The sequence below is a fragment of the Thermobia domestica genome, chromosome 2 (assembly GCF_964235325.1).
Source record: "Thermobia domestica chromosome 2, izTheDome1.hap1.1, whole genome shotgun sequence".
NCBI classification, from domain to species: Eukaryota; Metazoa; Arthropoda; class Insecta; order Zygentoma; family Lepismatidae; genus Thermobia; species Thermobia domestica.
The window spans coordinates 7,692,784-7,706,414 of NC_137455.1; positions in this window are offsets into that span (position 1 = coordinate 7,692,784).

The following is a 13,631-nucleotide window of genomic DNA, read 5'->3' on the forward strand; positions in this document are numbered from 1 at the left end:
TTGAATAACGTTACGTTTGTTTATTTTATTCAGGTTTCAGAAATACTACACCTTTTCCTCTTTTATCTTAAATGTCAGTAGTCTTCAGTAATAAATTTCAATGGGCCTTATGCAGAGTCGTTCTGACGCTTGATTAGTGCCATACTAAAAAGTTCGACTACCATATGTTTTCTGTAGTAGTCAGTCCTTTAGTAATCATACGTTAAAACGACTCTGCATAAGGCGGTATCAGTCCAATGATTGGTATGGGATCCTATAAAGATATATGAAACTAACCTAACCTAACATTTGACAATATGTAGCTTCATCAAGGATAGATCGAGAAGTTTTCAAGTTACCCTCGTAGGTGACAAGTATTCTGTAACTGATGGAATAGGCTGAATTTGGAAATATATTTTTATAAAGGGTCTAAATATTATCTGATTTTTTCGTATCCTATGCATTCCCATTACTGATAGGAGAATTACGGTTTTTTCTTTTCTTTTTTAAAGTGAGAATCTGCAACGTCTTTAGGCACAATAAAGCTAGTAGGCTTATTTACCGAAGAAATGGAGAACAAATTAGTGGAATATATCACATTACTGGATCAATACTTCTATGACTTAACTTTAAAAGATCTACGAAGAATGGCATACAATTTTGCTGAACGTAACTAGTTGCCCCATATCCTTTAGCCATGTGAATCGAATGGCAGGAAGATATTGGACAGAGTCTTTCCGTCGTAGACATTTAACAATTGCTTTGCGACAGCCTTTAAAGACTGGTCTGAGGAGAGCTCGTGGTTTTAGCAAGCCACAAGTTGAACGCCTTTTTAATTGTCTAAAAGATCTTGTAAGACAAAACTGCTTTCCTCCACGGGATATGTACAACATGTACGAAACTCTCATAAATACGGTTCCTCATAAAGTTCCAAAAGTCGACTAAAAATCAGTTGTGAATAAAACTGTATCTAGTGATTTTGGAGTTAACAGCTGTTTCCTGGAGAGTGCATCTGGTTCCTTTATTCCCCAGAAAACGAATGAAACAAGAATTATTCGATGACTCGCCGCCGGGTTCTGTGGGAATATCTAATTCTGGTTCATCAACTCACAACTTTTCGTAGAATGGCTATATTAACACTTTCAATCCTAGGGGTATTTTAATTGAAAAAGTCCTGTGTCCTGGAGAAAATAAGGGTTATTTTAAAAATCATATCTTCTTAAGTTTTTACTCTAAACGGTTGAAACTTTCAGAAATAAAAGAAAAAAGTTTCATTGTACTAGAAGATGTTGTTTCCGTACAAGACATATGCGAATAATCATTGCAACAATAACTTTATTTTTTCTCAAGTAATAATGTTTGAGTATTATGAATGATAATTATACACCTTCTTTAGTTCTCTTTCTACAATGACTGAAAGATATTCTTGGATCAGATTTGCCAATAGATAATTTACAAAGCACTCAAAATTACTTTCTCAAATAAAATAGCACACAAAATTTATTTTTGGTTGGTATTTTAAATTTTAAATGGACGTATCGTTCCCGAACGGCACTCGGATTTAACGTAAGTTTAGAGCCTGTCGTTCTGGAACTACAGTAGGATTGAAACTGTTAATTACACCAACATGTACGATCAAATTCGGTTACGAAAAAGGTATTGTTACTTGTTGACAATCAGACCTCTCACATTTCAATCGAAGCGATTGATTTCTGCAGGCAAAATGAGATAGTGATATTGAGTTTACCACCAAATCCCAGCCATAATTTGAAACCACTAAATCGCTCCTTTTTTGACCCGCCGAAATCCTGGTATTCAAGAGTGTGTGATAAATGGATGAGGAATCATCCATCCCGCCTAATTCCAAGTTGCGAGTTTATTTACTGAGGCTTACTACAAAGCTGCAACCAAGGTATCCAGCTTTCAAGAATCTGGAGTTGTCCCACTGAATCCAGATGTGTTCACTGAAGATTTTCTTCCTTCTATTGTGGATGTGGTAGACTTAAATGTAGAAGCCAGCTCTGAAGACAAAAACATTCTTGAAGCAACAAATCAAGCATCAGACCTGAATAGAGCCCAAAATCATTCTTCGGATGATTCACTGGAAGTAAAAAGGAACCCATGCGGCTCATCCAGATCAAACATTCCTTTGCCAGGTGCTCGTCCTCCTCCTTCTGTTACCAAACCTTTAAACAGTACCGCTAGATCCTCACTAGAAGCAAGCAAGAGCTCATGCGGACTGTCCACTTCAAACACTCTTCTGTCGGTTGCTCGTTCTCATTCATCTGTTACCAAATCTTCAACCAGTAACGCTAGATCCTCACTAGAAACAAGCAAGAGCTCATGCGGACTTTCCACTTCAAACATTCTTCTGCCGGTTGCTCGTTTTCATTCATCTGTTACCAAACCTTCAACCAGTAACGCTAGATACTCACTAGAAACAAGCAAGAGCTCATGTGGACTGTCCACGTCAAACACTGTTCTGCCGGTTGCTCATTCTTATTCATCTGTTACCTAACCTTCAACCAGTAACGCTGGATTCTCACTAGAAGCAAGCAGGAGCTCATGCAGATTGTCCACATGAAACACTTCTCTGCCGGCTGCTCCTTCATTGGTTACCAAACCTCCAACGAGTAAAGCTGGATCTTCACTAGAGGTAAGCAGGGGCCCATGTGGACCGCCCACATCATGCACTCCTTTGGTGGTTGTCAGTCCTCTTCCGACTCAACCAAAAAATCTTGATCTTCTCGAGGTCAATCAGAGATTCTGACATCCTCTCCTTTCAAGCAGAACTTACTTGCGAAACGGCGCTCTCCAAAGAGCAAAGGCAAACATCATCTTGCACCAAGAAAGCTACAACCGAAGTTGTAGCTACAACTCCTCAGGTCAGTGAGGAAGTAGTGTACGAGTGTCCATTATGCAATATCATCTACAGTGATCCACCAATAGAAGACTGAATCAAATGCGCAAGATGCCATGAATGGTAGCATGAACAATGTACATCATATGAAGGAGTAGGCACCTTCATCTGTGATAATTGTTAATGCTCTTTTGGGTGCGTACTCTTGCCCCTTTGATTTCGTTTGAATGTTTGAATGTTTTCATTTTATGAGTTCTAGTTCCTCTAAGAATAGAGGTATATAAAAGTTGAGTTCACATTTCGTAAAGGAGAGTTCAAGTTTTGTGTTCCATGTAAAAGTTTTCCGTTGTAACTATTTTTTTTAACCAAAATATATAAATTTAATTGAAATTTGCGTACTCTTGCCCCCCTTTCCTCTACTAGTTGTACTGATATATTGACAAAACTAGTTAAATTAATACCTTTATGTGAGACCACAAGTAAGTCCATTACAAATGCATTTAATCTGACCCTGGGCAAATTACATATTAAATTGAAAAAATACTGCTATAAGATCTGAAATATTCGAGGTAATTTTTCCTCTCTTTTTTCTCGCCTTCTTTTCTCCTCTTGAATTTTGCGTCCCCTTCGGTGCTCGGGGCGTCGCCCCGCTTCCCCCCCTTGACGGCACGGCACGGAGCTTATGGAGCTCTTGACCAACCACATTAACAAGGAAAATTAGTACGTGTTGAACCCCTACCTTTGTGTAAACAAATTGTAGAATGAAAACTGTAGATAATTTTCGACTCATCCTTGTAGAAATAAAAGCAACAATTTATAAGTCTTCTTTAACATGTAGAAGCATCAAAACAAGATCTGATTCATAATATATTCTGTGTAAGACCAAAAGAGAGAGAGAGAAAAAAAAGAAAGAACGCTGAATAGCTTATTTGCTCTAATGAACAATGCAAGACATGTACGAAACAATGTTACCAAGTGCTTCCATTAGATCCGTTGCCCTGTTTTGTTTCTCTTGCAGCATTGGCAGCCATTATCCAAGAGCAATAAGTACACGGCATGGGCTGAATGCTTACAGTTGCAGCCAAGGGTTCTTGGAACCCTGTACATTAACGTATGACTCCCACTATCTGACAACAAACAATTGGTTTTCTCTACTTTAAAAAAAAGAAGTTTCCTGATGGTCTTCTGGGAACAGTCTATTGTTTTTTGTCCTCCTTCTCTTATAAGTCTGAACAAACTGTTTGGCTTTTCTCCAACGATAGTCTTTTATTTTCTTCTTCTTCTTCTTTTCTTCTTCTTCTTCTCCTGACTTTTAAGCTGTGAATCGTTCCTCGCATTTCAAAACGAATCAGCCGCAGTTAGTTTCTGCTTGAAAACAAACTGCATGGAAAGAAGATAAGTATGTGGAGACTTCACATATCCCATTTTACAAAAAATAAAAAGAATGAAATCCAAAAAACAAAACAGTTGCGAAGCACACATTTTTTATTTAAAAAAAATAAGCACATAGAAGAAATAGACACAGAAGCGTACAAACACTTTTGTTTTCGAAGAAGTATTGTGGGAAAATGGTAATCAGTAACATTTCTGTAAATAGCAAGTTCTTTAGCTGAGTAAGTACGAGTAAGTTCTGTAGGACTTAAATAATAATAAAGGCTTTGTTTCACAAAATACTAAGAGGTTTGCTAGACTCTCCTTCAATTTGCTTGCTGTTTGATTTATCACTATAGCACAGAGTTCGTTCCGTGAAATATCAAGGAGCTTGCTAGAAATTGGTTTCTCCGGCTCAAGATTGTATGGTGCGCATAATCTATACATTCGTCTCCCAATTAGAAAGAAGCAATCACAAATGGCAGCGACCTTGACGATATTGTGGAGCTTTAAACAAAACCAACTAAACGGCGTGACAAACATCTTGGCATTTGAAGGCGGCGCTCTAAGTTCCTTTTAAATATTACTAGCAAATGAGAGGCCAGCGGTATTGCCACGTTTATTTTGTACACATCCACGCCTATCCCTTGTCACCTGATCACGCTGTAGTTTGTCAGCTTAGCCATAGCCACACTCCTTTACCACTTGGCAACGTCGCGCCATAGCTTGCGTTTTATTCGTTTAGCTGAAATGCCAAGATGTTTGTCACAGATTTTAACTGTCTGTGCAAACTGCTCTTCTCTTTGTCTTTGGAAGGTCTTCTACACAAGTTGATGTTACTGATGAGCATATATGATAGAGTATGTCGTATCCTGTCACCTAATCCCCGTTTTGCCAAACCATTATTCTCGTGCAGTTATGACAGATAGATGATAAGATTTGTGCTCACCATTCTGATCCTCGTTACAGCTAAAATTTAGTCAAGGAAATGGTCGTGGAAATAAAGCAGGAGAGAAATTACCAAAGACAATTCTATACTTTTTATTTTCACTCCCTTGTCAATACAGGGTGTTACAAAAGTGTTTCAGAATATTTTTGGAATAGATTCCTTACAGCAAAATAAGAAAAAAGAAGTTCATATGGACTTGTGCTCAAAAGTGGATAGTTTCGGAGTTACAGGTTGCCGAAAACGTGATATAAGTGAATTTTAAAAGTTCATAGCTCCACTACTATGGGACCTATCATAATTGGGTCAAGACATCAGTGAGGAACCTGTATGTGAACTATCCAAATATCCATATTTAAGAATGCTCCAGTACTTGCACACTAATTTTTAGGGAGGTAGGTGGAGAGTGATCAAGTACTCCCAAACAGCCTCTCTAAAAATCATTGTGCAAGTGCTGGAGATTCTGAAAGATGGTTGTTTGGACAGTTCACATACTAGTTCCTCAGTGATATCTTGACCCGACTACGATCGGTCCTATAATAGTGAAACTATAGACCTTTGAAGTTCACTTGTTTCAAGTTTTCGGCACCCCATAATAACTACGAAACTAGGCACTTCCGATGGCAGGTTCATATGAACTTCTTTTCTTATTTTGATCTGGGGAATCTATTCACAAAATATTGTGATACTTTTTGGAACACCCTGTATATTTTGTTTAATTATTACTTTTGATTTTGTAGGAAGTTTAAGCTTTGTAAGCTAAACTAAAGGAAAATAAGGGAGTTATTATTACCGATAGATATAATTTGTTTTAAATGAAGTAAATTTGATTTCTCATATCTTTATGTAATATTAATTAACAAACATAAAATTAATTATAAAAATGAAATGAAATCTTTGAGTTTTACGTCCCACGGTTAGGCCTGTTAAGCTAAAGGAGACGGTGATGATGAGTAATCAATGAAATGGTGGAATGAAGAAAGTGGGAGGAAACGGAAGAACACCGAGAAAACCCACGCGCACGGTGTTTGTCCACCGCAAGGTTCACTTGGCGGGAGCAGGATTTGAACCCGGGACCCCAAGCACCAGAGGTGAACGCTCTACCACTGAGCCACCGCGGTATCCCTGACGTCAAAGGAGATAATAAAAATAACTGATGATAATAAACTATGGAACAATAACACATAACATCCATACTTTGTGAACAGGAGTCGAACCCGTGACAGAAGAATTTTAAAATTGTCTTCCTAATGAGTTCGAGCAGGGGTCTCCAAACTACAGCTCGCTGTTAATACCGGCCCTCGAGCGTCACCAATCGGACCCAATACAGTTAATTTTGATTAAATTGTACAATTTACTAAGTAAATCATACATAATAATAATCAGATGTTTTTTTACGACCAATTGAAAAACATGCATAATGAATTTGAATATTTCTATTGTAGTTAACGATATGAGATTTATACTTAAAACTTTCAATAATTGATATCTATAGGTCATTCACATAATGAAATCAAACGTACAATGCTTGAGATCTAATACGTGAGTCTGCTAGTTTCTCCAACGTTGCTCGATAATTTTTTCGTCTCATTTTGATTCTCGTCTTGATAACGATGTTCCTCATCTCGTCTTGATCTGGTCTCATTTTCGAGATAGGAATTGACACAAAATGAGAAATTTCTTATCTCGTGGCCCAAATTTCATTAAACGCGAAGAAAATACGGAAGTTACCATGGAATTGACACAGACACACACGCACACACACAAGATAATTTTATGTTAAGTCCAATGGTAAAAGCTCATCTACGTTGGCTTGACTAACATTTAGAGACGCAGTTACGTACACCTTTACCCCTCTACCTTTAACTCATTTATAATATTAAAATAGGTGAAACCTAATTCTGCTACTGTGTGTGTTTCGGAAATAACTTCAGAATGGAAGAGCAATTTGAGTATAGTTTTCAGTAAATTAAAAAGAGAGTAATTTTCAGTATGTTCCAACCTTGAAATTCGCTGAAACGATTTTTGTTCCATCGTTACTCCTAAAATAAATTTTACCAAACGGAAATAACTTTTGTCGGTCACTGTACATTGTAGAAGCGAGTGATTTCTTTTTAGTTGGTTATCTTACTCACCTTATCATTCACTAACTTCAATCCCAAACAATGGAAATAATTCTTACGCTTTCGAGCAAAAACACACACCTTGCTTTATGTAAATAAGATTTCTTTTTCTCTCTCTGTTTTTTTCTTTCTTCAACGAAACAAACCACCTAAAAACATGATCTTAATATTTTCTTCAATTTGCCCCGTTGCTCTTGCGTAATGTCAACCCAAACCATTAGACACATCGGCAAACTTGAAATAAACCATGCGCAACGTTACAGAAACTTCGAATAATTCCTATACAAAGGTAATGCAGTTATGGTTAACATGCTTCTTTATATATTAGATGGTAGAGCCCACAGTGGCTTAGTGTTAGAGAGTTCACTTCTGATGCTAAGGGTACCTCATTTGATTGCAGGTCATGTGAGTTTGTGGTGGACAACTTCGTGTTCCTATGATCTCCAGTTTCCTCTCACATGCTCATTTTACCAATTATTTAACAATAATTAATCATCCGTCCCTTTTGGTCTGAAGGGCATAAGAACAGAACGTTGAATTAAAGAGGTTACTGACGTTCCCATTAATCCTGAACCAATCCATAACGATGTTACTTTATAATAATAATAATAATAATAATAATAATAATAATAATAATAATAATAATAATAATAATAATAATAATAATAATAATAATAATAATAATAATAATTAGAGATGCAAAAAAGCCGGCTTTTTTGAATCGATGGTTTTTTTCACATAAAAAGCCGGCTTTTTTGGGAAAAAAACGAGAATTTTGGAAATTTTGGCTTTTTTCAACTTCATGATTTTTCTATCTAAATAGCTTTCTTATAGTATATTCTATAGTTAGATAAGAATTCCATGACCTGAATGTGATATTTCGCTCTGAAATTCACCATCAAGATGGATGGAGCACATGTTTTACGAATTAAAGCTAACATGAAGAATGTAGTATTTGAGGGTAATTTTAGAGGCTATTTAGCTTTATTTTAACTTTTGAGTTATCGACATCTTTTTTCTTCTTTAGTTTGTCATCCGTGTTTCATTTCTAAGAGCTTTTAGTACTCTAGCTTCTAGCGCAAAAGTTAAACTTGCCCGTTTTTCTATTTATCCGTCAAAGCATACGTTTTTCAATATATCCGTCAAACCGTACTTCCACATTTCTGTTATACTGTAGCTGTGAAGTGATTTAGCAATAATTTTCCGGACACAACCTTGAATACCAATTTATACAAATAATCAGTAGCGGATTTAGAAAAGTACTTTAGGAGAGGTTTTTCTGATTGTTTCGTTTCCTAAAAAGTCCTAATTTTATTTGGGAAGTGCTTGAAGTTTATGAGTACAGGCATAACTAATATTTCGTTTCGTTTATATGTTTAGCAATAATCTTCCGGATACAACTTTAAAAATCATTTTATACTGAGAATCAGTGGCGGATTTAGAAAAGTATTTTGGGAAGGGTTTCTTACTAATGTTTAGTTTTTTTTAAACATTCGTAATTTTTATTTGACGGGAGCTTAAAGTTTATGAGTAAAGGCATAAATAATAGATATTTCGTTTGTTGCAGACATTCCGTAACTTTGGGGAACGGGCTTCAGTCCGAAAGACCGCCCCCCTAACCTTCGCAAAACCGTCACTGCTGGTAATTAGTAATAATAACTATTTAAAAACAATAAGAAAGGAAGTCGGCCAACTCACAGTATACGCACTATTTCTACATTCACAGATGGAATAAAGAAAAGCTTTGTCAGAATGGTCGAATGCTGGTTGAATCCCGGACTTCCCGATAGAAGCTCAAAAGCTAATCACTCAGTCATGTTTGTTGTGCAGTTGTATTTAGCTTAACTTAAATATATTCCGTAGTCTTTTTTTGGGGGACGGGGTAGTTCCGTAATGATATGTTGAATCCCTCTTGTTAAAAATTCAGAAAACTTGAGGATTGGGTAAACTGTGATGGTGGTTCTATAAAACTTAACTATAGAATTTCAAGAATATACAGAACCAAAAGCTCTAGATGTGCAGCCTTTAAGTGTATCATATAAATCTAAGTATTTCTCTTATGTTTTATTTTAATTTTATTTTGTTTCAAATAGAGGGTATGGAATATTTTGAAGTAAAAATACTACATACTATTTTGCTAGTTATTTGTGTATTCTTTAAAAAGAAGTGTTTACTTTTAGGGTTGGCTGGTTTACACCAACTTTTTTTTTTTTAATAACTGGTTTAAACCACAAAAATAAAAAGAATGAAAAATGCGAATTGTGTGAACTTCATGGTGACGTTTCCAGATATCAAACCACCTGCAATAGTTTTATTTCCCTTTCACCTTTTAATCAAGGTGTCCCATGTTCAATTCTCGGTCGAACCACAAACCTTCTTTCATGCGTAACCCAAGTAGCGGTTCGGATGTCAGTTTAAGCGAAAGTCTTCTCCTTGATAACCTCGGTATTTTGTAAGGATGTTAAGCCTAAATATACGAAACAAACCAAATTGTATATATCTGCATGCCTAAATGCGTGTTGTTTTATAAAGAAGTCAATATTGCTTAAATATATTGATAGAAATTGGCAAAATTTATCGATTGCCTATGTAGCTTCCAACATTAGATTGGATTGGACTTTCAATGATATCTACATACTAAATTTGTAATTTAATACCTCAGTTTTAGCGTACTGATTATGGTACGTTGAAATTTAAATTTTACATGCAAAGCAATAACAGGATTTTCCCGTTATTGTCTTACATTTCAAGTAATGACGGGATTTTCCCAATGGCTAGGGCGGGAGATTCTCAACTTAAGAAATTTACTGACCGCACTTCTTTAAGCTTATGGGAGTTCTTCCGGCATAACCCCGCTGTTGCATAATAACATCAAGGCGAAACAAACTTATTTCTGTGAATATGTAATATAAATACATAAAGCAAAAAATCTAAGTCAAAAAAGCCTGGTTTAAACATCCCCCCAAAAACGGGTTTTTGGCATTTTCTAAAACAACCACGGTTCTCGCCAACTCTGCTTACTTTTGTATATAGGAGGTTAAAAAATTCTTATTATATACATTGGTTAATCCTGTGGAATTCATAATGTAAATATGTTGAAGAAAAATGGTTTGAAATATTTTTTCGAAATTCATAGTTTATTTTCGATGTTTTATATTATTATCAGCATCAACCACTAATTAAATGATTTTTTGTGTTATAGAGAAGCGATACAAAGTCTGTTTTATCAATTTAAAGCAGTATTTTGAAAAAAGCCCAAAATTTCCCAAGCAAAAAAGCAAAGCAGAAAAAACCGAGTTTTTTTCGAAAAAAGCCGTTTTTTTTTCGAGCCCTTGCATCTCTAATAATAATAATAATTATTATTATTATTAATTAATTAATTTATTTATTTAGCCGATACAGATCAGAAGCCATATTATACTGGCTATCTAACAACACCAATAACAATGGAAAGGATTTGGTAAGGTATCGGCCAGAGCCTGTTTAGTAGGTACCATCCCGGCATTTGCTTGATAGGACTGCGGAAAACCCTGAAAAACCCTAGTCACGATGGTCGGCAGCGGGAATCTAACCCGCGACCTTCCGAATGCAAAGCCAACGCTCTATTACTTCAGCTACTTCGCTCGGTTGAATATTCTTCTTCTTCTTCTTCTTCTTCTTCTTATTATTATTATTACTATTCTTCTTCTTCTTCTTCTTCTTCTTATTATTATTATTATTATTATTATTAAGTATTCTGTCTGTTGGCAGGTCATGGGACTAATGAAGAATTTTTCTTTAATTTTAGATTTGGATCTGGAAATGTTTCTTCCACGTATCTTGATCTTCAACTTCCTTTTTTTAACTCCCAATTTTTTCTTCTATTTTTTCAAATCATTGGTCACTTGTGTTCTTCTTTGTCCTATTCGTCGCTCTCCTTCCATCTTTCCTTCTGTGGTAGTATGAAGAAGATAGTCTCATTTCTTCGTAAGATGTGTCCAATTCAATTGGCTTTCCTAAGACTGGCCACAAAAGTCCTCTTCTCTTCTATCCGTTTTGAAACATCTTCATTTGTTACTCTTTCTATCCATTTTATCTTCTTCATCTTCCTCCAATACGACATTTCGAATCTCTCTAAGTATTTCTTCTCTAACTTCCGTAATGTCCAAGTTTCTGAACCATACAATTCAGAAACTTGGACATACAATCTCCACATATAGAACTTGACCATATATAGAACCATATAATCTCCATATATAGAACTTGACCATATATAGAACCATATAATCTCCATATATAGAATTTGACCATATATAGAACCATACAATCTCAATATATAGAACTTGACCATATATAGAACCATACAATCTCTCTATATAGAACTTGACCATATATAGAACTTCTTCTTTAATCCAATATTAAGACTGCTAGTTAACAGTGATCTTTTCTTGTTGAATGCTTCTTTGGCCATGGAGTAACACAAGATAATACAGATATGTGCATCGCGCTGATGGAAGAAAGTGGGTGAAACAAATTTGAAGCAACTTTATATATTCACGAGAACCAGATCCACAAATTCCTTTCGATACTTGACCAATCATATTATTTCCCTGACCTAGTACCATACAAATCTTGTCAGTTTCCAAAATTATAAATTGCCTCTAAAGGACAAAGGTGTCATGCACCTAGAACATTTTGTTGGGAAGCTAAGCTTTGGGGCAGGAGTCCAATGCTACAAGGCATTGCACCTATGTGGTATTGAACGAGTATTAATCTGCACCAGAGAAGACGATAAGTAATTGTAAAATACGTGCACCTATATTTTCAGGAAAAAACGATAGAACTAAATTCTTTTTATAAGAGAAAGAGAACAGATGAAGTGTAAGATCAAATTTTCAAGCTACGTCAATCATTTCCATGTGAAACAAGCATAGTTTTATTGAGTAAAGTGCAAATGTATATACAGTTACGGAGTTTTGAGAGGGTCCGGACTCAGAGACCCCGATGGTTGCGTTCCTGGTTGCTGATTTTGAGTTTAACGTCCTAACAGGATCTACTGATTAACGTGGAATCCGAACCACATGCCCTCCCGCTGGGGTTTCCCACGCCAAAAGCGCGTACGCTAACCACTTAACCACGAAGAAGCTCTATGCGCCCCTCGTGTCATGACGTTCCTGACATTCAGCAAGCCGTGACAAACATAGTAGACAGTGCTGCTAAATTGTATTTTTGAACACTGGCGTAATCGTCTAACAAAGTATGCTACATCACAAACGTTGAAAGCAACATCTGGCTCAGTTCTGTAGATAACTAGATATAATCGTTTTCCTGCGAATTCGGAGAATAATATTCCCACATACAATTTACTTCTTATTTTTCTCCAAATATATTATGACTTTAATATAACGTGTTTTTAGAAACACCCTGTATAAGCAATCAACTTGATTGGAAAGTTTCTGCTTTGTTCATCAAGAAGTTCGTTCTCCAATAACTTTCATGAAAGATAAACAAGGCCTAAAACTCTATTCCAGGATGATTTGTCTGATAGATTGAATTCCTCTATACCTGGAATAAAAAAAGAAACATTTAAAATGAATGCACGTATCAAACAACTGTCTCGTCATTCTAGAGAGGACTTGGTAGGTGAAAAATAAAGAAGTCTGGAAGTGATGAACAAAAAAGTTGTCAAGAAGAATAAAAGAGTCTTTCTCAATAATTTCTTTATGAGTATTGAAAATCACAACGCGTTTGACGTGAAGAAAATAGTGTTTGTCTGTATTTGTTATTGTGAGAGATTCTTTAAAAATTCTTGTGATTTGAAACACGTGTAACAATCTGATGAACACCTGTTTCTTTTGCGTTGTTTTGTTTTGCAGATGGCTTCTATTTTATTGTATGGATTACAAGTAGTGATTGCCCTACCGTTATTAAAATCAACAATATACACTATCAGGAGCGGATCCAAGGGGGGCGATAGGAACGATCTACCCTCCCAGAAGTAATTTTCTTATTTTATATATAAATAAAACCCATCCCAGAGTTTGGGGCTCTTAAAAGTAGCTCTAAGTAGCAGTATTACAATTCAATGTCTTCCAACCCAGATGTCCCTACTGGATTCACCCCTGGACATTATCTGGTACTTACCTCTGTATAATTATTATTGGTTCTACTGCAGGGATAATCTTTCCAGGGAACAATTACACTACGCTGCAGTAAAAATACTCAGCTGATCCAGCTGAAATGTATTACATGGAAGGAGACTAAGAAATGCCAGGTCTAAGAGGAAGCTACTGAATATATTGTAGGTTAAGGGTATGGTTAATAAATCTCAAGAAACTATATGTGTATAAATGTACGAGAGTGATTCGGAAAG